This window comes from Rhineura floridana, chromosome 4 (assembly GCF_030035675.1).
Source record: "Rhineura floridana isolate rRhiFlo1 chromosome 4, rRhiFlo1.hap2, whole genome shotgun sequence".
NCBI classification, from domain to species: Eukaryota; Metazoa; Chordata; class Lepidosauria; order Squamata; family Rhineuridae; genus Rhineura; species Rhineura floridana.
The window spans coordinates 120,679,880-120,706,685 of NC_084483.1; positions in this window are offsets into that span (position 1 = coordinate 120,679,880).

Sequence of the window (26,806 nt, forward strand, 5' to 3'; positions counted from 1 at the left end):
CATGATAAACTGATAATCAGGAAAAAATCCTTAGCTGTTTTCCAGATCGCACCTTCCCTCGAGGAAAGAAAGAAAGTAATTAACCATGTCTTATCACTTAATTCATCTTTCTTCTGGAAATTCTTCTGGAGTCACAGTTAACACAATGTGCCAAAAGCAGAGCTTGGAAAAGTTACTTTTTTGAACTACAACTCCCATCAGCCCAATCCAGTGGCCATGCTGGCTGGGGCTGATGGGAGTTGTAGTTCAAAAAAGTAACTTTTCCAAGCTCTGTGCCAAAGTACCTACCAGCAACACTGAGCCAGGCATGAAGGATTTTGTTCCTCAAACTTCCAAGAAATATGGTAAGGTCAGTATGGTTTAATTACAATCTTCAGTTTTTATTCTTGTCCAGCCCCTGAAGTCTCTTAGCTTCTTTAACAAGGGTTGACACACAAAAGGTAACCCATGCTAGAGAAGCTCAAACTTAGCTCCAGTATTTCCACATAGGCATTGATTAGATGTCTTTCTCTCTCTCTCCTTCTTTAACAAATTCAAAGAGAACAGGGACATGATTTGAAACTAAAATAGAGCTGGGAGCATTGTACAAAGGATTATTTCAAGTAATTCTCCTTGAAACTGTAACAAAGGAACGTTTCCTGGGGATTAAATGGACTGTCAGGTAATCAGAAAAGTTGTTTTAGGCTGTCCTCAAGAAGAAAAGAACTACTTTGGATGGATTTTCTTTCTGGGGTTCTTGTGACACTTTACAGCTTAGTCCCTTGTTTCAGACCAGTTTATTTCAACACCTCTAAACAGAATAAATGCCAGGATAATATGAAAATATAAACACATAAGAACTGCAGTATGGAATGAGCTCTTTATAGCTTTTGATGGTTACCAACTCCAGACAATTCTGTGCAATTGTTTGCTAGGAGCATCTACAGATGAGGCACAATGTGAACATTACAATTCATGTGTTCAGAATGAAGGCTGGTCTGCTGGAGCACAGCCATCCCAATGAGAATGCCAAGCCATTTTTTTAAAATCCCCAAAAATCTCAAAGACAATGTTTATTGTTCCACATACATTTTAAATTTCTATTTGAACTCAGAGAAAGTCTGCAAACATTTCTGTCAATCTACTGTTCTCTGGCCAATCAGCTCTGTGCATCACTCAGCCAATCCTAATCTAAAACTGTAGCTATGGCAAAGAGGGCCCTCCTCTTGATCTGCCTGCTTGGCAGCCCTCCTAGGAAAGCCCCTACTCCATCTATTGTTATGAGGCCAATCTAACATGGGCACTATAGCAAATTAGGGAGGAGCCAGGGAGGAGTCTAGGCAAGAACAGCCCCATTTGGTAGTCTTAGCCTCAGGGCTGGCCCCAGACATGCTGGGGCCCTTGGGTACCAGCCTGCCCTGGGCCCCTCTGCTCCCCTCCATGATCCGCGGAACTTAAGCATCCGTGGACTGCAAGACAGGAGCTTCCGTGCCCCCCGCCATCCCCCCGCTATTCCCCCTCTTCATCTACCTTTCTGTTGATTTTTGCGGTGCGCGCAGGTTTGGCATCAATCAAGATGGCGGCTGAGGTTTCCCTAAGGAGCTGAAGCCTCTGCCGCCATCTTTGTTGATGGCAGCAATGCACACATGTAGCACGCATGTGTGCCATCAGCCAAAATCTTTATTGATGGTAAATCTGTGCCCCGCAAAAAACAACAGAAAGGTAGGGAAAGCGGGGGATGGTGGTTCGCGGATGCTTCCGCAGACCGCGGAAGGAGAGTGAAGGGCCCCCTGTAGCTCCAGGGGCCATTGGGCCAGTGCCCTACCTGGCCGCCCTTTAGAACCGGCCCTGCTTAGCCTACATCAGAATAATACATAGAGCTGTGAAAACAAAACAATGGACATAGTATGAGTGTCAGTCTTGCCTTTCTATAATAAATATGAGTACATTTTTTATTTTATTTCCTTTTTTTGGAAATGGATGGGGAAACAATTGACAAATATCAGCCTGCCTCTCTTTGTATATGCTTTGCTGCAGCAGCTTGTTTTGCTTGCAGGACTGGGGTGGGGAGTGAGTGAGGGTTTTTAAATTAGTATTTCTTAACAGAGAGAGAGCAACAGTGGACAGTGTGAGTCTGTTTCTATATTAAAGATTTATCTATTTTTTACTTCTTAAGCTATTTGCATTTATTTCTGTGAATGGACTAGAGGATACTATAGGTGGGAGAAATGGTGGACTGTGGTCTGCATCTCTGCAGTTGATGGACTGCTGGGAGGGGGTAGATGGTGAAGGTGAGTTATTTTCCAGTTTCCCTGCATGCTCCATGTGCTTAGCAGTTGCCCTTCTCTTCTGCAACATGTTTACTCCCCAAAGCTAATATCCACTCCACCTTTCTTCAAGGAGCTCAAAATAGTGTTCATAGGTCTCTTTTTCTCCATGTTATCCTCACAGCATTCTATGAGGTAGGCTAGGCTGAGAGACAGTGACTGGTCCTAGTTTGTTCCATAGCTGAGTTGTGATTTTAACCGGGGTCTCCCAGGTCCTATTCCACTTAATTCCCTACATTTTATTATACATTCTGTAGAAATGGATAAGTTGGTGGAGGGGGTAGGAATAATATTTTCCCATAGATCGGGAAATGTATGAGGTCCCTTGTGAACAGTCTTGTCTGGTACCTTTCAGACTAACCAATTCAGGCTGCAGTCCCATGGCATACTTACCAGGGAGCAATCCCCATGGAATTCAGTGGGGTCTTACCTCTGAATAATGTACAGTTATGTTGCATGAATTCACACTAGAAATTGTGACAGCAGAGACCCCTTCCTAATCAAGATAAGACACTTAGGAACTACGTATTAATAAAACTGCAATGTTTTAAGTGTCCACTGTTTCTCTACAAAGGAGGATAGGGAGAGAACCAGAACAGGTGGAGCCTACACAACTTTTTCACAGCAGAGAAGCAACTATGACAGCAGGGACCCCTTCTAAACCAAAGTAAGACATTTTTCAGCTGTTAGGAGCTAACTATTTGTAAAACAACCATGCTTAAGTGTTTACAGTATCTTTGCAAGGGAGGATGGGGATAAAACCAGAATAACTTGGCCATGCCCCTGTGACCTCTTACTAGCCGCTCCCTCAGAGCCTCTCAGCAGCCCTACCAGGTCTAATGGGTACAAGCCACCACTGTGTGTTCATCATTATAATGTCAGAACTTAAAAAAATATTTGAAGGTCTTAATGCAGCGGCAACAGCAGTGATATTAATGATTTTTGAATGTGTCAATTGCTGCATGGTAATTATGCAGAAGCCAGCATCCTTACTCGCAAAGCATCAAGAGGCAGATATGAGTTGTTTACTCAGCACCATTCAGATATACAGATTCTTCTTTTTCTCAATTTCTCCAGGTTTAATGACAAATCGGGTTCAAGGAAAGGCCCTATTACCACCACCCACTGGCAACAGGATGTTCACAGCCTTTCATAAAGCCTCGTAGCCTTCACAGGTTCTGAGCTGCTAGCATTCCTAGAGTTGGTCACTGATCTCATGGCCTGCACCTGAGCTAGGTGCTGCTGGTCACTCAGCAGCTGCAAGCCTGCACAGTGCTAACACTCATGTCTTCTCTGCAACCTCATAATACTCTCCAGTAAAGATGCCAAAGACCTTCTCATTATGATGTTATTATAATTGGTTTCCTTCCCTCCTTCAGCAGAAGTCAGTAATGGGAACTGGTTATGGGAAAGCACATATTGTACTAATGACATCTGAACACACAATAAATGGAATTAGATAGTATGGAAAAGAAGAGGAAACTGAACCCAGGATTGCCATTTGTAGCAGCAATCTTATGTTCTTTGTAACATGCAATTCCAGCTAGTTACCATCTGTTCTACTGCAAAGGTGGGAACCTGTGGCCCACCAGATGTTGTTGGACTGCAACTCCCATCAGCTCCAGACAGAATAGTTAATGGTCAGGGAGGATGGGAAATGAAGTTCTACAGTTGTTACTCGGTGACTGATAATGGTTAAAACACAACACTATACTATGGGTAGGGATGGGTGAATCTGTCAGTTTTGGTTTCTCTCCAGTTTTCATTTTTTCAATCTTAACTTTAGTTTTCCACATCTCCAGATCAGTTTGCATATATTTTTTAAAAGTCCTCATGAATATTCATCAGCATTTTAGTAATATTTTCTTCTTATATACACATTTTAATGATGTTATGTCTTATATACATAATTTTGCAAAGCCAGAGCTTGGAAGATTACTTTTAAAAAGTAATAAATTACAGTTACAATTACTTGGCCCAAAAAAGTAGTAATTACCGTTACAATTACAATTGCTCTGAAAGTAACTGATTACTTTGCTTTTTCTCAAAAGTAATCACTACAATTACATTTCAGTTACTTTTAAAAAAAAACTCCTACAAGGTGCTGGCCTTGGCTGCTGCACATCTAAGAAGCCTAAAACAATATTAAAAATAAACACACACACACACACGGGGTAGTAGAATAAAAAAAATTATCCATAAGATTAACATAATGGTATAACAGAATCTCACATCCATAAGAACATAAGAACATAAGAAGAGCCTGCTGGATCAGGCCAGTGGCCCATCTAGTCCAGCATCCTGTTCTCACAGTGGCCAACCAGGTCCCTGGGGGTAGCCCGCAAGCAGGACCCAAGTGCAAGAACACTCTCCCCTCCTGAGGCTTCCGGCAACTGGTTTTCAGAAGCATGCTGCCTCTGCCTAGGGTGGCACAGCACAGCCATCACAGCTAGTAGCCATTGATAGCCCTGTCCTCCATGAATTTGTCTAATCTTCTTTTAAAGCCATCCAAGCTGGTGGCCATTACTGCATCTTGTGGGAGCAAATTCCATAGTTTAATGGAATGCGCTGAGTAAAGAAGTACTTCCTTTTGTCTATCCTGAATCTTCCAACATTCAGCTTCTTTGAATGTCCACGAGTTCTAGTATTATGAGAGAGGGAGAAGAACTTTTCTCTATCCACTTTCTCAATGCCATGCATAATTTTATACACTTCTATCATGTCTCCTCTGACCCGCCTTTTCTCTAAACTAAAAAGCCCCAAATGCTGCAATCTTTCCTCGTAAGGGAGTCGCTCCATCCCCTTGATCATTCTGGTTGCCCTCTTCTGAACCTTTTCCAACTCTATAATATCCTTTTTGAGATGAGGCGACCAGAACTGTACACAGTATTCCAAATGCGGCCGCACCATAGATTTATACAATGGCATTATGATATCGGCTGTTTTATTTTCAATACCTTTCCTAATTATCGCTAGCATGGAATTTGCCTTTTTCACAGCTGCCGCACACTGGGTTGACATTTTCATTGTGCTGTCCACTACAACCCCGAGGTCTCTCTCCTGGTTGGTCACCGCCAGTTCAGACCCCATGAGCGTATATATGAAATTAAGATTTTTTGCTCCAATATGCATAATTTTACACTTGTTTATATTGAATTGCATTTGCCATTTTTCCGCCCATTCACTCAGTTTGGAGAGATCTTTTTGGAGCTCTTCACAATCCCTTTTTGTTTTAACAACCCTGAACAATTTAGTGTCGTCAGCAAACTTGGCCACTTCACCGCTCACTCCTAATTCTAGGTCATTAATGAACAAGTTGAAAAGTACAGGTCCCAATACCGATCCTGGAAGGACTCCACTTTCTACAGCCCTCCATTGGGAGAACTGTCCGTTTATTCCTACTCTCTGCTTTCTGCTTCTTAACCAATTCCTTATCCACAAGAGGACCTCTCCTCTTATTCCATGACTGCTAAGCTTCCTCAGAAGCCTTTGGTGAGGTACCTTGTCAAACGCTTTTTGAAAGTCTAAGTACACTATGTCCACTGGATCACCTCTATCTATATGCTTGTTGACACTCTCAAAGAATTCTAATAGGTTACTGAGACAGGACTTTCCCTTGCAGAAGCCATGCTGGCTCTGCTTCAGCAAGGCTTGTTCTTCTATGTGCTTAGTTAATCTAGCTTTAATAATACTTTCTACCAGTTTTCCAGGGACAGAAGTTAAGCTAACTGGCCTGTAATTTCCGGGATCCCCTCTGGATCCCTTTTTGAAGATTGGCGTTACATTTGCCACTTTCCAGTCCTCAGGCACGGAGGAGGACCCGAGGGACAAGTTACATATTTTAGTTAGCAGATCAGCAATTTCACATTTGAGTTCTTTGAGAACTCTCGGGTGGATGCCATCCGGGCCCGGTGATTTGTCAGTTTTTATATTGTCCATTAAGCCTAGAACTTCTTCTCTCGTTACCACTATTTGTCTCGGTTCCTCAGAATCCCTTCCTGCAAATGTTAGTTCAGGTTCAGGGATCTGCCCTATATCTTCCACTGTGAAGACAGATGCAAAGAATTCATTTAGCTTCTCTGCAATCTCCTTATCATTCTTTAGTACACCTTTGACTCCCTTATCATCCAAGGGTCCAATCGCCTCCCTAGATGGTCTCCTGCTTTGAATGTATTTATAGAATTTTTTGTTCTTGGTTTTTATGTTCTTAGCAATGTGCTCCTCAAATTCTTTTTTAGCATCCCTTATTGTCTTCTTGCATTTCTTTTGCCAGAGTTTGTGTTCTTTTTTATTTTCTTCATTTGGACAAGACTTCCATTTTCTGAAGGAAGACTTTTTGCCTCTAAGAGCTTCCTTGACTTTGCTCGTTAACCATGCTGGCATCTTCTTGGCCCTGGCGGTACCTTTTCTGATCTGCGGTATGCACTCCAGTTGAGCTTCTAATATAGTGTTTTTAAACAACTTCCAAGCATTTTTGAGTGATGTGACCCTCTGGACTTTGTTTTTCAGCTTTCTTTTTACCAATCCCCTCATTTTTGTGAAGTTTCCTCTTTTGAAGTCAAATGTGACCGTGTTGGATTTTCTTGGCAATTGGCCATTTACATGTATGTTTAATTTAATAGCATACCCCAACTCTTGAAATTAAATTTTACACTTGAAATGCTTTTATAATATGTTTCTGTTATGTCTCAAAAGAACAAGATGCTCAAAGAGCATGTCAGACAAGGAATGTCTTTTTACAGTCATTACGTTGCCACCAGTACTGAACAGGCGTTCTACTGCGGCGCTTGAAGGCATGCCTGTGTTGTGCTGCAAAAAACACCGCAGCACACGTGGAAAGCCATGGAGTGATGACACTTCCCTGCTGGGAGACCTCAGGTACCTCACCAGTTCCTCCTCAGCAGTGTCCACTGCTGACTTCTTGCCCTGGGGCAGAAAGTTAAAGAAGTCATCTTCTAAGTCATCTCCTTCCTGGTCTTTATCTGAAGACTGATCACTGTCCTCATTAAGTACACCCATCTTTATTTCAGCTTTCAACAAGGCTTCCATTGTGTATCTAAGAGAGAGGATATGTTAACACATATATGTTAGGAAACCATCATCTGCTCTTCATTTCCTGATGCTTGTCATGTCCCCTGGTTCAGGGTCCAGCCTGAGCCTGTGGATGATGACATGGAAGGTAGGAAGGTGACCAAGTCACCACACTCATGGGGCAGCACAGCAGACCCTTAAGGATTACCTGCAGCAACCCAAGGTTGTGATGAGGAGCCCCAGGAAGAAAAGGCCCAGCCCCTGCCTACCACCTTAAGCCCTCTGATGCCGCCCTTGAGACAACATTTCCCTTGGAGTAATCCACCCAAAGGGCTTCCCTAATGTTCTTACTTGTTGGTATGGGTGGTGGCCTGACATGATTCCAGCCAATCTAGTTTGAAGCGAGGGTATAGGCAGGCTGCCAGAAGAAGCCTCTTGTCCTCCCAGATAGCTGCAAACCGCTTTCTTAGGGCTTCACGCACACCTCTCAGCAGCTGAAAACAGTATGTGTACCTCTCAGGTTTGTTTTCCAGTCCTTCTAACTTGCGGTCCAGATTGCAGAGCGTTGGTAGCAAATACCCCATGAACATGCCGTTCTCCCGTTGCAGGATATCTAGGGACTGGGCTAGTGGCTCCATAATCTCTGTGTATTCCTGTACCACTTCAATCTCAGCAGCTGTGATCCTGGATAAGGAGCAGCGGTCCATTATGGCGTGCATTTTTAGTGGCACAGTTGACAGGAGCTCATGTAGTTGCTTCAACGCATCAAAGGTGGAATTCCACCTGGTCTTATTCGGTACCTTCAGATACACACCACATTGCGCACGGATATACTCAGCAATCTGGGCTGAGTGGTTCTGCTTGGACCACAACTTGCTGCACTTTCCCATCAAGGAACGAAACTGTTTCTTGAAAGGACCAAGAAGACTACTTTTGGAGGAGTCAGAAAGCATGGCCTCTATGTCTTGTGTTGCCACATGGTTGAGGGTGTGGCTAGCACATCTCTGGTGTGGTGGTAAAACAAAATCCTCTCCTGAGTCTGCAGCTTCTTCCTCTGCCTCAGGTCCTGTGTCCAGGATCTCACAGATAGGCACATACTACACCTCAGCCTCCTTCTCCTCCTGGTTATCACCATCATCGTCACTGGTGCCTGCAGCTTCCACTGGTTCTTTGGCCATGAAAACTCTGAATGCTTTCACAAAGTTGGAGCCATTGTCTGTAGTAGTGCACATAACTTTGTTGTGGATCCTGTACTGCACATGTACATCATGCAGTGCTTTTGAAAGGACATCGTATGTATGGCGTCCCTTCAGATGCTTACAAGCCAAGGCCCCGACCTCATGTTTCAGGGTAGTTGGGTTGATCCAGTGGGCTGTTACCCCAAAGTAACTCTTCTTGCCATTGGTCCAACAATCTGCAGTGGTTGCTATATATGCCACAGCACCCATTCGGTTTGCAAGAGTTTCTCTCATGTGGCATGCTCTCTTCTCAATTCTGTCTCTCAGAGTCTTGACACATATGATGGTGAGATCTTTCGGGATTCCAATGTGAACCAGATTAATGAATGATGGTTTGTCCACAGTCTGAAGTGGTAATGTCTCCTCTACAATGAAATCAATGATTCTCCTGTCGAGATTGCTCTGGGTGACAGGCTCCCTGCCAGATCCCCACCTCTCAAGGGTTGTCTGCTGCTGCTTCAGCATTTTGGGAGGAGGGGTGTCATGCATTGGTTCAGGAAGGCCACGTCTCCTTGCCTTTATTGCTTCTTCAATTGCTCTCAGCTTCTCAGGGTGTGCCCTCTGAGGAAGAAGAACAAAGCATGAATCCAAGAAAAAATGGAAGAGGAACTTCACAATTTAAACATAGACAATGGACACTCTTTGAGGACCAGCATGACAAAGGCTTACCTCAAAATGTTTCTTCACATTGGATGAGGAGGAAACAGCTGATCTCAGATTTTTGATCCTTGGAAGGCAGTAATTGCATCGTACAACAACATTTTTCCCACTCTGGCTCACAAATGTACAAGCTTTCTCAAAGCCAAACCATGGTACTCGCTGTTCTGCAGATGTGGCTGTGGGCAACTGGCACTGCTTCATGCCCTCCTCGTCCTCATGCACAGGGCCTCCTTTCTGAACCTCACTTTCTAGTTTTGCCTCCTCAGGATCAACAAGCTGTGACTCAAGTGGCCACACTAACTGACTGCTGCTCTCAGCAGCAAAACCTGCAACAGGCGTCTCTGTAATAAACAAGAGATAATGCTCCTATATGGGTGAACTTCAGCTGTGATGTGCCCCCATCTCTTCCCCATGCTGCAAGATCCCCCAGTCAGAGTGGAAGTAAGCAGGTCGATAGCACAATTAAAAGAGATCCTATTTGCATCATTTTTGCTCACTGAATAACCCTGCCTGGGCCAGTCTAACCTACTATCTCACAGGGTTGTTGTGAGAACAAAATGAGACTAGGGTTCAAATCCCCACATAGCCATGAAGCTCACTGGGTGACCTTGGGCCAGTCACTGCCTCTCAGCCTCATGAAAACCCTATTCATAGGGTCACCATAAGTTGGAATCAACTTGAAGGCGGTACATATATTTTTTATTTTGAATATGATGATTATGATAATAAATATGCAGCATTTCAAATTAATTCTGTATGAGAAGCATTCCATGCCAAGCTTGGAAAACCAAGGATGAGGTATAAAATGTAGACAAAAATACTTTTGACAAAAATGCCGTTTATCTTTTATATCTATATCTATATCTATAATTAGCAATACAGCTGAATGATGTATGTAAAGTATTTTTTCTTTCCCTTTTCTTTTTTATTAATATTTTAGTACCACTGCTAAAGTTCTGATGAAAGAATAAAGCATTCATTAGCCAAATTCAAATGATTAGAACACATCACATAAATTCTACTGAAGTTGGAGTTTTTGCCATAGAAAATGAAAAAAACATATAACCTATGATAGCCCAATAGACAATCAGAACTAATATAAAACCCTATTGCTTCTCATTTGCAAATCTTGCAAGATCTAAGGTAACTCTAGATCATGTGAGTTCAGGTGATGCATGTTATGTACATTTGTATAGATATTAGCAGAGATTGTCAACAGTCTATCTCTCTCTGGGACTGGGAATCTCTCTCTTTCTCACAGAACATGAGTTTGAGAGCTGGGGGACTGAGAGGAGGAGCTGCAAGGACCCTACTTCTCACCTCATCTCTGCCAAGAACAAAAAAATCAGCCTTAAGCCATTTATTATACGCCTAATGATTTATTATTATTATTATTATTATTATTACTGAGACAGTTTTTGTCCCACATACAATTCAGTCTTGTGATTAAACAGGACAAAAATACAAATAAAAAGAAAGATGGAGTTCAAATAAATATACAATAAAAAGCTAGCCGGCATTTTAAAAGGCAGGAGTGCTCTGTCTGGATAAATACAGCACACAGCTATGCATAGGAACAAGGGGGAGAGTTCAAAAAGGGGGGAAGGAAGAGAACCGTAGGCCGAAGTTTCAGAAGTGCCTTGTGATTGATGGGGGGGTGGCAGCAAGGCAAGGAGAGGCAGTGGGAGGGGCAGAAGGGGCCGCGGGGGGTGGGGGGAGCAAAAATGCCACGAGGGGGCGGAAGGGGCCACAGGGACACACACACACACACACAAATCATCGTCACTCACCTCCACAGCTCTTCGCCATTCTGCTGCTGCCTTCTCCTCCGTTGTCCTTGCCCTGGCTTTTTCCTCCGGCGTCCATTTTTTCCTCTCAGATGCTAGCAGGCCCTGCTTATTCACCTCTTCCCTCGTGCCTCCTAACACAGATCACGAGGGAAGAGAGAGTCTGCGCAGAGGTCCAATCAGTGTGAGGCACATGTCTTGTGTTAACCAATCACAGCCAGGAGCTGACTTCCCCTTGTTCCCGCCCCCAAGTAACGTCCAACCTAACGTGGAAACGTTAAAGTTGCAGCTGAAAAGTAGGGAAATTACTAGTCGTTCCGTTACTTGCCAAATGTAATGGAATTACCCACTCGTTATTTAAAATTGTAACTAATTACAAGTAACTCATTAAAAATAACGAGTTACTTCCAAGCTCTGTGCAAAGCAATTGCCCCTCATAGTGCATTTGTGTTATTTTCACTTACATAAGCACTTTTATGTACACTTTACCTTAGGACATGCATTTTGTTCATGTTACTTGACTAGAGCTCTGCACTACAAATTTGGATTTGTGAATTTAGAAGAAAGGCTGTGTTTCAGTTCTTGATTTGTCGCTCATCACTTTCTATAGGTTAGTGTTTTAGGCACAAGGCTTGGGCTTAGGTGCTTCCACCTTTCCTCTTTGCCTCTGGCATGACTACAATATCACCAGAATCCTAAACTGTAGTTAGTCTTAATTATGGTTTAGAGAAACAAGTCATCTTCATAAACCATGGTCTATGAACCTAAGGATGATGATGATGATGTTAGCTAAAAATGGAAGCAAAAGCCCAAGGTTCATTCATGTAATGCTAAACCATACTTTAGTGTTGTTTAGCATTACATCCAAATGAGACCACTAGGTAGTTCTCTCTTTCTGTCATTCATTGTACAGCTACATCCCTGCTACTCCTTGCATGTTTGCTTACACGAATGTAAAATGAAAATGAATAGAGCTACTATGAGAGCAGCGAACTAACCTTGAATGTTGGTAAGTCTGAGGTATCCAATCAGCCATTTCTTCAGGCCAGTGCTGGTACTTTTTAGAGGCTGCTAAACTAATCTTAGGAGATAGTATTTTAGAAGTGGGGTATTTTGCAGCAATAAAAAGGAACAAATGTAAGACATTTAAATGTACAGAATGCTTTCTGTGTTGTGGGAAAATGCATATTTTGAAGTTAGTATTTTAAGAAGTCTTTGCCAGGATTGCTCTTGGATTCAGTCTCCACATCATTCACACACACACACACACACACACACTATGCATGTGTACACACACACATACACACACAAGCGAGAGCGAGAGCTTAATTTTATATTTAAGAAAAAGAAATACTCAACAGTACTAATGGCCTTGAAAGCACTTTTTTAAAAAATCTGCTGTCAATCTAAAAAAAAGTGTAGATGTTCTTTCTCTATAAAGTGCTATCTTCTAAAGAAATTTTATTCCAATTATTCAGACACCTGCTGATGTCCCAGCAGCACCCTTTGGTAGCAACTAAACCTCCAGGGCTGTGCAACAGAGGGAAACAAATCAAGTGCAAAGATGTACAAGAAAAACTAGGCATGCACCAAAAAAGACAAACTAAGGCACCAAATGTGCTATTAGTCTTAAAACACAAGGGCCTGCTTGTTTATTTGCTTACTCCTTTCTTCATCCTGGTACTCTTTCTGTGCTTGCCACATGTTGAGTTTTCCTTGATTGAGCTAAGAGTTTTATTATGCTAGATCCCCTGGAGAATAACAGAAGGGAAGAGGAAGTCTTCCATGCATATAGCAGTAGTGATAATACAGATGCTGAAATCTTAGTCATGAAATGAGAGACTGTACAAATAAAGTCCTTTTGCTTGTGATGCTGATATTGTGTTTGTGAAGAGGTTCGTTCAGTTGGCAACAGAAATACAGATTATGGCTGTGTGGCAAAAATGTAGACTTCTTTCGTGTTTTGATAACAAGTGTGTTGCTAGATGGGAACCCAAAGCCTACAAGTCATTATTGCCATTGTTGTTGGTTTAAAAAGCCTAAAAAGAGAAGATTTCAGAATAATAATCCCAAAATAAGGCAGAGAACAGACAGAAAAACTGAAGCATTTTTGGCCACCTTTTTCCAGTCCTGTAGCTTCTGTGGACTCATCTAGCTAACAGGGAAACCTTGCAACCAATATATTACTTTTAGAAAAAATGAGCATATGAATTCCTAGTGGTTTTATGGATATATTTATTAATCCCTGTTGTAGCAACTAGAAACCACCAGCAGAAAGATCTTGTGAAGACAGGTGATTGAGCATAACTGAAGCAGGTCCATCTCATCAAAACTTTGGAAAATCAGGGTAAATATAGTATTTAAATGTAGCATTTTTCAGTAAACTTTAGATTTGCATCTCATTTAATGAGTCAACCTAGGGCAGTGGTTCTTTAAAAATCATCAATATTATCATTGTAAGACTTCTCAAATGAAATATAAATAAAACATAGATAATTATAGATTGGTGCTGGCACCTCTCTTCGGTTACCCAATTAAAGCGAAGATGAATGAATATTTTCTTTAAAACATAAATGCCATTTTCATTAAAATAGCAACCATCCTTTTGGATACCTCTTGCATCAGAAAATAATAGATCATCCCAGCCAGCCTGGTATTACCACAGGGGCTGTTGTGTGATCTCCTGTTTCCTGTTGGAGCTAGAATCTCCACAAGGAGCAAAATGCAACTTACACTCATCCACTTCCGCAGCCAACAGACACCCCTCCCACTGGGAAATGAATGATTGCCCCAGAGGCCACTGCAGTGATAAATGGGCTAATAGAGTAATCTCCCATTTTCAAATCAGAGTGATGCCCAAGAGCAAGAGTATGCTCAGGCTTATCCTCTCCTCACCATCTCTGGTCAGCTATAAGCCCCTTACCAGTCCATGAACATCAAGACTTTCCCAACTCTGCTGGTTGCCCATTCACCTTTGGATTGCACCTATGATGAATTTGACCCTAAGCGTCCCATCTAGAGGAACTAGAAGTGGGAACTTTCAGCAACCTGCAAACAAATATACATTGGGATTTCACAACATAATATACTTGTGAATGGCACTGAATCTGATTAGCTACAGTTGCCATATTGTGAAGGTACCCTAATACTAATTCTGTGCACAGCAAATTATGCTCATTCATGCATCAGCATTCCTGAAACTGTTGAATAGGCTCCTTTCTATGCACTGTCTATGCTTAACATGAATCATTTTCAGTGCAGGGTGTGCTGAATGTCTGTCACACACAGTCTGGAAATAGAAGACTGGAGTTATGGTTTATTTTTTCTGCATCTCATTAAAAACTGTACCAGGAATTTCAAAAAACCTTAATGCATAAATACATATTTTGTCTGATTCAGTTACATATCCAATTCAAATAACATCACATTATAAAACCAAAGGACTGCCATTATTCACCTCCTTTTAAGCAATTTATTTCTTTACCTTTATTTATTTTCCAATAAGTCACAGCTGGCAGCAACCTAATAACCCATAAACACCTTCCCACCCCAACCCTCCAACAAGCAGCCAAAGCTGCCCCAACTAACTTACATAATATTTCTCATTTCTTTTGAATTATGATTGCCACCTCCTTTACACACATGGATCGACATAGGGCTGGAATGAATATTTTGCACAGATAGCAAGAAATTTGTACTACTCATATTTAATCAGCAGCAGAAGTAAACCTGATTGTGCAGTACTTTGTCCCATCACTGTTCATCTGAAGAAGACTCTTTGGCATGAGTGATGCATTCACATGAAAAAAGCTGGAAAAAGACAATTATTCACCGTCCTGAGGCCACTTCAAACATGACAAATATGTTACACAGAAAGCACTTCTCTGTAGGAAAAAGCATGTTAACCATACCTGTAGATCACCACAACTGGTTGCTCTTTAAACTGCCTAATCTATAGCAAGAGACAAACTCTGTCTAAAGGTTTGAAAGCAGCCTGGGAATCGGTTTTTTACATGCTGGTGACCCATGCTGTACCTTTAGATTTCCTGATACAGTGGGAAACGGTTCCCATCTATTTCTTCTCCAGCCATATTGTCCAGATAGAGAAGAGGGGCAGATGACAGAGGACTGGGAGAGGAAACAGGTGGGGGAAATGGCTTCATTTTCTATCATATCTGGAAATGTATGCCACATCAGGGTTGCCAGGTCAGAAGCATCCCAAACCCCGAGATTTCAGGGGTGGGCCCTAGTGATGTCACAGGGGCAGGTCACACTGATGTCAGGGGGTGAGCGCAAGTGGTGTCACAGGAGTGGGTCTTAGTGATGTCACAGGGGTGGGCCCTAGTGGTGTCATTAAGCATGATACCTTAAGTATCAACTACAGTTGCTTGGAGCATACAATTCAAACAAAAAACATTTCTTTGATTGGAAATTAAGACAGAAACCTTAGCTAAAAGATAGAGCCTGGGTAGGGAACATTTAATTGAGCCTACCTGCTTCTCTCAAGAAGGGTTGAAGTGCCCTCAGGCCAGCCCAGTCACCAGAAGGCCATTGTAGGGAAAAAGGGGCCTAGTGTTGTGGAGATGTTAGATAGGAGCACTCAGGAGTAAAGATGGATGCCCTGAAGGCTGCAATTCTAAACACACTTACAAAGCCCCATAGGACTTACTCCTGAGTAGATATGGTTTCAATTGTGCTGTTGGTAAAGCCTGACTAAGGATCCTCTGCAGAGATGTCCATATCCAAGCAGGGTTAGCAACCCCTTAGCTGGAATGCTCTGTCCCTACCTTTTAACATGGCTGCTCCCAACTTCTTTACAGATTTGACCCTTCACTTCAGAAAGAGGTCTGAGAAATGAGTAAGAGTAAGAAGATTCTGTACTCTTTTCTGTCTGCAGTGTGGGCTGCTATAAACTCACGTTGACAGCCCAGTGAGTAATAACTGACAGAGAAAAAACACACATGGTTTGATCTACCTTCACAGACAGCAGCTTGGTAACAACAACAATTGCAGCCACACTTCGCAGTATGTGAATTCCCTTTTACCACTATTGGGCAAGAAACCAATTGTCATGCAACCAATAAGGTGCATCATTAGTGGGTTTAAGGGGGTTGAGCTAAGCACATGGAACCACTGTTGCTGCTTCTATGGCTATAAGGGAGTGAGGTTAAAGGTAAATGAAATGCAAACAGAAAAAGAAAAAGACAGTGATGATTTCCTAAATGCAATACCATACCAACACTAATAAAATGGCGCCCTGAGTAGTGGACGTGTTGCTGAAGGCTCTGCAATTTCTCTGTTGCTCTGTTGCTATAATTTACTATACTCCCCTTGACCTTCGGCCGGAGAAGAGTGTAACTCATCAACTCTATCTTAAATGCGTTCTATTTATCTGCATTTAATTGTTGAACACTACGGTAGTGGCCTTGGAGGCTGAATTGCAGCTGAAGGAACTGCTTCTCAACCGTTTTTGCAACTCAGAGCCTGGAGTGTTACAAAGGAGCATTACAAGGGATTAGACAAGAATTCCAGCTACAGCTATATACGATAAGATATAAAATAAGTTTACCATCTACCTATTATTGCTGTGCCAATGTTGACTTTGTCGGGTAGACTCCACCGGTGGGACATTGGTGGGAGACCCCCCTCCTTGTAAACTTATGCCTTATCACCTATGACCCAGCACTTTTTTTTTATTATCATTAATTTTTATTCAAAGTTTCAAAAAACAAAACAAAACAAAACAAAAAAACCACAAATTAATAACTAATACAATAAAATAAAATGTTGACTTCCGATTTGTCGCAGATCAGTTATAGGTCTATAATATATAACAGACCCAGCACTTTTGATTAGAGGAGGAAGCCGACCCAATAATATCTAACAGCAGAGGCAATACGAGACAGCTGTGTTATTCTGCTGCTGCCATTGCTCTTGCTGGGTTGACTCCATCGGTGGAACTCTGTGAAAGATCCACCTTCTTGCTGATCCAGGCTCTGTGAGCCGATACTCAGTAGTCTCTGCCAGGAGAGGAAGTTTTACTTAAGAACTTAAAAACACCCACTGGGAGAGGAAGTCCTCTTAAGAACATCCCGCAGGAGGGACTGTGCCAGATTATATTAGCCATCTAGCTGCTGCTGCTATTTTTGTCGGGCTGACCACCTTGCAGACCCAGGTCCCAGGAGAGAAAACCCATCTAAGAACATCTACAGGGAGAGGAAGTCCACCTAAAAACACCTACGTAGGAGGGACGCCACCAGATGATGCTAATCATCCAGCCATTGCTGTTGCCTCTGCCGAGCTGACCCAACCAGTGGGCCTCTATGAGAGACTGATTGCCCCATAGACCTGGGCCTGGCCTGTTACCTAGATGGGGGAACAAGGGCAGGGTCGCTAATTAATTATTTTAAATTAATTGTTGTTGGGGGTGGGTCTCTGGTAGGGTTGTGAGATTTTAGGGTATTCTGGGTAGTTTTAAGGGTGGGTTTGGGGCGGTTTTAAGAGTGGATGGCCTGCCTGAGTTGTGGACTCTAGCATTAGGGGGCATGTGTATATCGAGGGGAGTGATGGGGGGGAGAGGGAGGCCAAGATATAATGAGGCTGGACAGCAGATGCTGGTGGGGTGCTAGTGGCAGGCCACGTAAGGTAAGAGGAATGAGGGAGAGAAACGTAATATCTGTCCCTTGTTCCGGGCCTGCCCAACACCGGAAGATAGCTGGGGGATGCAGGACTCCATGTTCTGACCTTTGGCTGCTGCTGTGCAATGCCAGGTCCATCGCCCAAAAAACATCTCTCATCCATGACATAAGAACATAAGAACATAAGAAGAGCCTGCTGGATCAAGCCAGTGGCCCATCTAGTCCAGCATCCTGTTCTCACAGTGGCCAACCAGGTGCCTGGGGGAAGCCCGCAAGCAGGACCCGAGTGCAAGAACACTCTCCCCTCCTGAGGCTTCCGGCAACTGGTTTTCAGAAGCATGCTGCCTCTGACTAGGGTGGCAGAGCACAGCCATCATGGCTAGTAGCCATTGATAGCCCTGTCCTCCATGAATTTGTCTAATCTTCTTTTAAAGCCATCCAAGCTGGTGGCCATTACTGCATCTTGTGGGAGCAAATTCCATAGTTTAACTATGCGCTGAGTAAAGAAGTACTTCCTTTTGTCTGTCCTGAATCTTCCAACATTCAGCTTCTTTGAATGTCCACGAGTTCTAGTATTATGACAGAGGGAGAAGAACTTTTCTCTATCCACTTTCTCAATGCCATGCATAATTTTATACACTTCTATCATGTCTCCTCTGACCCGCCTTTTCTCTAAACTAAAAAGCCCCAAATGCTGCAACCTTTCCTCGTAAGGGAGTCGCTCCATCCCCTTGATCGTTCTGGTTGCCCTCTTCTGAACCTTTTCCAACTCTATAATATTCTTTTTGAGATGAGGCGACCAGAACTGTACACAGTATTCCAAATGCAGCCGCACCATAGATTTATACAATGGCATTATGATATCGGCTGTTTTATTTTCAATACCTTTCCTAATTATTGCTAGCATGGAATTTGCCTTTTTCACAGCTGCCGCACACTGGGTCGACATTTTCATCGTGCTGTCCACTACAACCCCGAGGTCTCTCTCCTGGTCGGTCACCGCCAGTTCAGACCCCATGAGCGTATATGTGAAATTCAGATTTTTTGCTCCAATATGCATAATTTTTCACTTGTTTATATTGAATTGCATTTGCCATTTTTCTGCCCATTCACTCAGTTTGGAGAGGTCTTTTTGGAGCTCTTCGCAATCCCTTTTTGTTTTAACAACCCTGAACAATTTAGTGTCGTCAGCAAACTTGGCCACTTCACTGCTCACTCCTAATTCTAGGTCATTAATGAACAAGTTGAAAAGTACAGGTCCCAATACCGATCCTTGAGGGACTCCACTTTCTACAGCCCTCCATTGGGAGAACTGTCCGTTTATTCCTACTCTCTGCTTTCTGCTTCTTAACCAATTCCTTATCCACAAGAGGACCTCTCCTCTTATTCCATGACTGCTAAGCTTCCTCAGAAGCCTTTGGTGAGGTACCTTGTCAAACGCTTTTTGAAAGTCTAAGTACACTATGTCCACTAGATCACCTCTATCTATATGGTTGTTGACACTCTCAAAGAATTCTAATAGGTTACTGAGACAGGACTTTCCCTTGCAGAAGCCATGCTGGCTCTGCTTCAGCAAGGCTTGTTCTTCTATGTGCTTAGTTAATCTAGCTTTAATAATACTTTCTACCAGTTTTCCAGGGACAGAAGTTAAGCTAACTGGCCTGTAATTTCCGGGATCCCCTCTGGATCCCTTTTTGAAGATTGGTGTTACATTGGCCACTTTCCAGTCCTCAGGCACGGAGGAGGACCCGAGGGACAAGTTACATATTTTAGTTAGCAGATCAGCAATTTCACCTTTGAGTTCTTTGAGAACTCTCGGGTGGATGCTATCCGGGCCCGGTGATTTGTCAGTTTTTATATTGTCCATTAAGCTTAGAACTTCCTCTCTCGTTACCACTATTTGTCTTAGTTCCTCAGAATCCCTTCCTGCAAATGTTAGTTCAGGTTCAGGGATCTGCCCTATATCTTCCACTGTGAAGACAGATGCAAAGAATTCATTTAGCTTCTCTGCAATCTCCTTATCGTTCTTTAGTACACCTTTGACTCCCTTATCAACCAAGGGTCCAATTGTCTCCCTAGATGGTCTCCTGCTTTGAATGTATTTATAGAATTTTTTGTTCTTGGTTTTTATGTTCTTAGCAATGTGCTCCTCAAATTCTTTTTTAGCATCCCTTATTGTCTTCTTGCATTTCTTTTGCCAGAGTTTGTGTTCTTTTTTATTTTCTTCATTCGGACAAGACTTCCATTTTCTGAAGGAAGACTTTTTGCCTCTAAGAGCTTCCTTGACTTTGCTCGTTAACCATGCTGGCATCTTCTTGGCCCTGGCGGTACCTTTTCTGATCTGCGGTATGCACTCCAGTTGAGCTTCTAATATAGTGTTTTTAAACAACTTCCAAGCATTTTCGAGTGATGTGACCCTCTGGACTTTGTTTTTCAGCTTTCTTTTTACCAATCCCCTCATTTTTGTGAAGTTTCCTCTTTTGAAGTCAAATGTGACCATGTTGGATTTTCTTGGCAATTGGCCAGTTACATCTATGTTTCATTTAATAGCACTGTGGTCACTGCTCCCAATCGGTTCAACAACACTTACATCTCGCACCAGGTCCCGGTCCCCACTGAGGATTAAGTCCAGGGTTGCCGTCCCTCTGGTCGGTTCCATGACCAACTGATCTAGGGAATAGTCATTTAGAATATCTAGAAACTTTGCTTCTTTGTCATGACTGGAACACATATGCAGCCAGTCTATGTCCGGGTAGTTGAAGTCACCCATTACTACCACATTTCCTAGTTTGGATGCTTCCTCAATTTCATATCTCATCTCAAGGTCTCCCTGAGCATTTTGATCAGGGGGACGATAGATCGTTCCCAGTATTAAGTCCCTCCTGGGGCACGGTATCACCACCCACAACGATTCTGTGGAGGAGTCTGCCTCTTTTGGGGTTTCGAGCTTGCTGGATTCAATGCCTTCTCTCACGTATAGAGCGACTCCGCCACCAATACATCCTTCCCTGTCCTTCCGATATAGTTTATGTCCAGGGATAACCGTATCCCACTGGTTTTCTCCATTCCACCAGGTCTCGGTTATGCTCACTATATCAATGCTCTCCTCTAAGACCAAGAACTCCAGTTCTCCCATCTTGGTTCAGAGGCTCCTAGCATTAGCGTACAGGCACTTGTAAGCAGTGTCTCTCTTCAAGTGTCTTTGGCACTTGTGGTTAGGCCTGTGGTAATTTTGCTCTTCTGAATTTATATCCTGTGCCCCTGCTCTCACAATGCCTACTTCTAGGCCTACCCCTTTTAAAATTTCATCATTTCTTTGGTTTTTATCCCAGGGGGGAGGTTTATTCCGAACCGGACCTTTCTCAGCTCCTGTCGGGTTTCCCCCCTCAGTCAGTTTAAAAGCTGCTCTGCTACCTTTTTAATTTTAAGTGCCAGCAGTCTGGTTCCATTCTGGTTCAAGTGGAGCCCGTCCCTTTTGTACAGGCCCGGCTTGTCCCAAAATGTTCCCCAGTGCCCAACAAATCCGAACCCTTCCACCCGACACCATTGTCTCATCCACGCATTGAGACTGCGAAGCTGGGCCTGTCTGGCTGGTCCTGCGCGTGGAACCGGTAGCATTTCAGAGAAAGCCACCTTGGAGGTCCTGGCTTTCAGCATCCTACCTAGCAACCTAAATTTTGCTTCCAGGACCTCACGGCTGCATTTCCCCATGTCGTTGGTGCCAACGTGCACCACGACCACTGACTCCTTCCCAGCACTGTCTACCAAACTATCTAAACGATGGGCGATATCCGCAACCTTCGCACCAGGCAGGCAAAACACCTTGCGGTCTACACGCCCATCACACACCCCACTGTCTATGTTCCTAATGATCGAATCACCCACTACAAGGATCCCTCCACCCCCTGGAGATATATCCTCGGCACGAGAGGATAGCTGCTCATCCCCCAAGGAATGGGTCCCTGCTAAGGGATCGTTTCCCTCTTCCTCAGCTGGATGCTCTCCTTCCCCGAGACCATCGTTCTCCATGATAGCAGGAGAGCTATCATCATTGGAGTGGGACACAGCTATAACGTCCCTTAAGGCCTCCTCCACACACCTCTCTGCCTCTCTCAGCTTTTCCAGGTCCGCCACCTTGGCCTCAAGGAAATGAAGTCATTTCCGGAGAGCCAGGAGCTCATTGCACCGAGAGCACACCCACGACTTCTGTCCAACAGGCAGACATGATATTGGATGAGGGCACATACCTGGCATGCATTATAGAAACCTGGCTGGATGAGGCCGCGGCTCTCATCCTTGAGGCCATGTCTCCAGCTGGGTTCCTATATGCGCATCAGCCGAGGGTCGGAAGATGGGGAGAGGGAGTGGCGGTCATCTATTGGGGGTCCCTGGCTCTCACCAGACCTCCTGTCCATAAGACCAAGGTTGCTGATTGCATGTACTGGAGGTTGTGCCCAAAGGGCAGCTTAGGGATTCTGCTCGTGTACCGTCCACACCGCTGCACGACAGACTCCCTGGCCGAGGTGCTGGAGGTGGTCTCGGATGTGCAGGTGCAATCCCTGAATTTGCTGGTGCTGGGGGATTTCAATGTACATGCTGAGGCCACCCTCACAGGGGCACCTCAGGATTTCATGGAAACCATGGCTTCTTGGGAGCTGCACCTTATTTCCATGGGGCCCACCCATATAGATGGTCATGCACTTGACCTTGTATTTGCCTCGGGAGCGGAGGGGAGTGATCTGAAAATGGGGGCTACATCTCTTACCCCCTTGTCATGGTCAGATCACTACTTGGTGAGAGTAGACCTTCCCCCAGGCACCTGGTTGGCCACTGTGAGAACAGGATGCTGGACTAGATGGGCCACTGGCCTGATCCAGCAGGCTCTTCTTATGTTCTTATGTTCTTAATGCCACACACCCTCCACGGGGGCAAAGGACCCATTAGAATGGTCCGCCCCAGGCGTTTGATGGATCCTGATGGATTCCTGAATGCGCTTGGGGATTTTGTGGAGCCTGCAGACGGGCACTCGGTCGAATCCCTGGTGGAGGAGTGGAATGAGGCAATCACCGGGGCATTAGACTGGATGGCTCTGAAACGCCCTCTCCCCCTGAATAGGACTCAGATGGCACCATGGTATACTCCATGGTTGCGAACTCTGAGGTGGGAGGTGAGATGGCTAGATGACAATTGGACACGGGTTAGAGCGGATGCAGCAGCCTACCATGTGGCAATAAGGGCAGCAAAAAATGATTTTTATGCTGCCTCTATTGCATCCGCAGAGTGCTGTCCCAGCAGGCTGTTCCAAGTGGTCCGAAGCCTGGTCGGTGCAGTTGCTTTGAAACCGATGGGACATTCTAAGACCTCCTGTGATGAGTTTGCAAAGCACTTTGCAAATAAAATTGATCTTCTAAAGAGTACAATTCCGCACACTATGGATACAGTGAGTGAGCCAGAGTCGGCCAATGGTTCTCCGGTGATGTGGGATCGGTTCCAGCTTCTTCCTTCTGATGAAGTGGACAAGGTGCTCTTAACCTTAAGGCCAACCACCTGCTTACTCGATCCTTGCCCATTGTGGCTCATTATGAGCTGCAAGAACAGACTGGGTGAGGGGATCAAGGCGGTGGTAAATGCATCCTTGGAAGAGGCCGTGATGCCATCAGCTGTCAAGGAGGCAGTAATAAAACCAATTTTAAAGAAGCGCTCCTTGGATCCCCAAGATCTGAACAACTTTTGCCCAATCTCAAACTTACCATTCTTGGGCAAGGCGATCGAGCAGATGGTGGCAAAGTAGTTGCAAGCGCACTTGGAGGAAGCTGATTATCTGGATCCATTTCAGTCGTGCTTCAGGCCTGGACATGGGACTGAAACAGCCTTGGTTGCCTTGGTGGATGATATGAGGAGAGCGTTGGATGGGGTGAATGCACCTTCCTTGTCCTCCTGGATCTCTCAGCGGCTTTTGATACCGTTGACCATGGTATCCTTTTGGACCGCCTGGATGGATTAGGCATAGGGGGCACTGTACTGCAGTGGTTCCGTTCCTTCCTCTTGGATAGGCACCAAAGAGTAGCATTGGGGGATGAGGTTTTGGATCCTTGGCCTCTCACCTGTGGGATGCCGCAGGGCTCCATCCTCTCCCCGATGCTATTTAACATCTATATAAAGCCGCTGGGGGCTACGTTTAGGAGATTTGGGCTGCAGTGTCACCAATATGCAGATGACATGCAGCTCTATCTCTCATTTAAATCTTCACCGAGGTTGGCTGTAGAAACCCTGTCCAAGTGCCTGGAGTCGGTGAGTGGCTGGATGAGAAGGAATAAGCTGAAGTTGAACCCTGACAAAACAGAGGTACTGTTCATGGGAGACAAGGGAAGGTTAGGGGATTTCGACCTGGTGCTCAATGGGGTACAATTGCCCCTGAAAGACCAGGTCCGCAGCCTCGGGATCATTCTTGACTCCCAACTGTCCATGGAAGCTCAGGTCTCAGCTGTGAACCAGGCAGCACTGTATCAACTCCATCTGATACAGATAAAGCACATTCAACAGGACATTTGAACCACATGAATCCCACTACAGAACTATAGTTTGTTAAGGGTAGTGGAAACAATAACTGTGAGGGGGGAACTATACTTCCCAGATTCTTTAGGGGAAATCATGCACTTTAAATGCAAGTTGGATGTGCTTTAAATATATTGTGTGGATCTACTTAATAAACTTTGCCTGCATGTAAATCATTTTAATTATTTTTTTAAAATGGAAATGAGCTATAAAGTTTACTGGGTGACCATGGGCTACTCACCATCTCTCAGCCTAATCTGCCCCTCAGGATGAAAACAGCAGAGGGGAACCATGACCACCAAAGGAAGAAACACACACTTAAAATGTAGAGGAAGTAATAATTTACAACCATAGCATGAAATCAAATACTTATCGGGACATAGTATGAAGAAATATTTATATAAGCATGACTGTCAAAGATGTTTATTATTTACACAACCTGTAGTGTATTTATAGTGCAATCCTATGATTATTTACTCAGAAGCAATGTATTCAATGGGACTTACTCAAACAGGGAAGCTTGCACAGAACTGCAGCCTCAAGTGATAAGGAGCACTCACCCAACCCCAAATTCAGAATCATGCTACTTTAAGCTGTTTTGCAACTGTTTATACTTTTTGTGGTTATTGGATTTTAAAGGGATTTATTTCTTGTTGTGAGCTGCCTTGGGTTTCATTTGGCAATCCTACCTCACAGGGTTGTTGGGAAGACTCCATACACACATACACACTGGAGATGTAAAAATACATAGACCCCATATAATAGTTTATTGTCAAAACCAGTTGGTCCTTGCAGAACATTTTTTTTAAAAAATAACATCAGTATTATTTTCCTACATAATAAAAGCAGTGATACCTATGTAAGTCCTTCCTAACTGCTTTAAAAATATGATCGAAGGGGGGGGATTTGCAACACAAGCACAATCCTTTGGTATGTTCCCTCAAAAGTCCCATTAGTTTACCGCACAATCCTAAGCATGTCTACTCAAAAGTAAGTCCTATTGAATTCAGTGAGGTTTACTCCAGGTATGTGGGATTAGCATTGTAGCTTTACTCCCAGAAAAGCAAGCATTGGATTAAAGCTTCATATTGGGAAGGTTTTCAAAACAGTGCCATCTTCAACAGCCCAGGAAAATTTAAACTTGTTTGACTCCTACACAATGGGATAAAATAGTTTTGGTATTGCTGAAAGGTATATACTTACTCATTTTATGAGATTTTCAGATTAACAAGAAAAAACAATAGTTTTCTACATTTGCAATGCAGTCTAGGTACTGCCTGGAGGCCCAGAAATTCCTTGTCAATCACAAGCCTGACTTCACTTATTGGCTACAAACCTGAAAGGGCAAGGTTAGAGCAGCCAGCTAAGAGATCATTTCACTGAAGTTGCAGGAGGGGTGACGTTTTGGTGTATATCTTGTGAACCAGACCACCTAGAACAGCCTTTCCCAACCAGTGTGCCTCCAGATGTTGTTGGACCACAACTCTCAGCCTCAGCCAGCATTGCCAATGGCTGAGGCTGATGGGAGTTGTGGTCCAACAACATCTGGAACCCCACCGGTTGGGAAAGGCTGACCTAGAAACTTAATGTTTTAAAAAAATGAAAGCTGAGAGTCAGACAGGACCCCCAAAATCCAGAGTCTCTGGCTAAGAACCGGACATCTGGCAACCCTACGCCACATTCACACCATATACTTAAAGCAGTATTATACCAGTTTAAACTGATATGGCTTCCCCCAAAGAATCCTGAGAAACGTAGCTCATAAAGAATGCCAAGAGTTGTTAGGAGACCACTACTCCCCTCACAGAGCTACAGTTCCCAGAGTTCCCTGAGGAGAAGGGTTGATTTTTAAATCACTCTTAAGAACTGTAAGTCTGTGAGGAGAATAGGCGGTCTCCTAACAACTCTCAGCACTCTTTACAAGCTACAGTTCCCAGGATTCTTTGGGGAAGCCATGATTGTTTAAAATGGTATAATAGTGCTTTAAATATATGGGGCAAATGTGGCCTTAAAGATACAATACTGCTGTCTAGATTGCACACTGTCAACCTTACCAGTGAGGTGCAGCAGATACATTTTGACAAAACATTCATCAAAAGAAAATGACTGGTAGAACTAGGAATGTGGCAGGTGGCAGAGGGGGTTGTGTGGGTGAGTGACGCTTAAGCACAGCAGCAAGTGTATTTTTCCCTTAGACCATAACAGAGCTAAAAAGAAATAAATTACTACTACTGTTACAAGGCCCCCAAAAGGAATAAATTACCATTACAACTACAATTGTTCTGAAAAGAATTGATTACTTTACTGTTACTCAAAAGTAATTACTACCATTACAGTTACGCTACAGTTACAAGGTGCTGGCGTTGGCTGCTGCACACCTAAGTAGCCTAAAACAACATTAAAAATAATCACACACGCACAGGCAGTAGAATAATTCTTTTTATCCATAGGATAGCAGTGGTGATCTCTCTGGTGGTAAGGAAGGTGGTGAGGGAGGCAGAGACCACTCCTCAGATCTTTACATGTCAAACCAAGTGCAACATACACACACACTCAGCCAGCAAGTGTCATCTCTCTCACTCAACCACCCC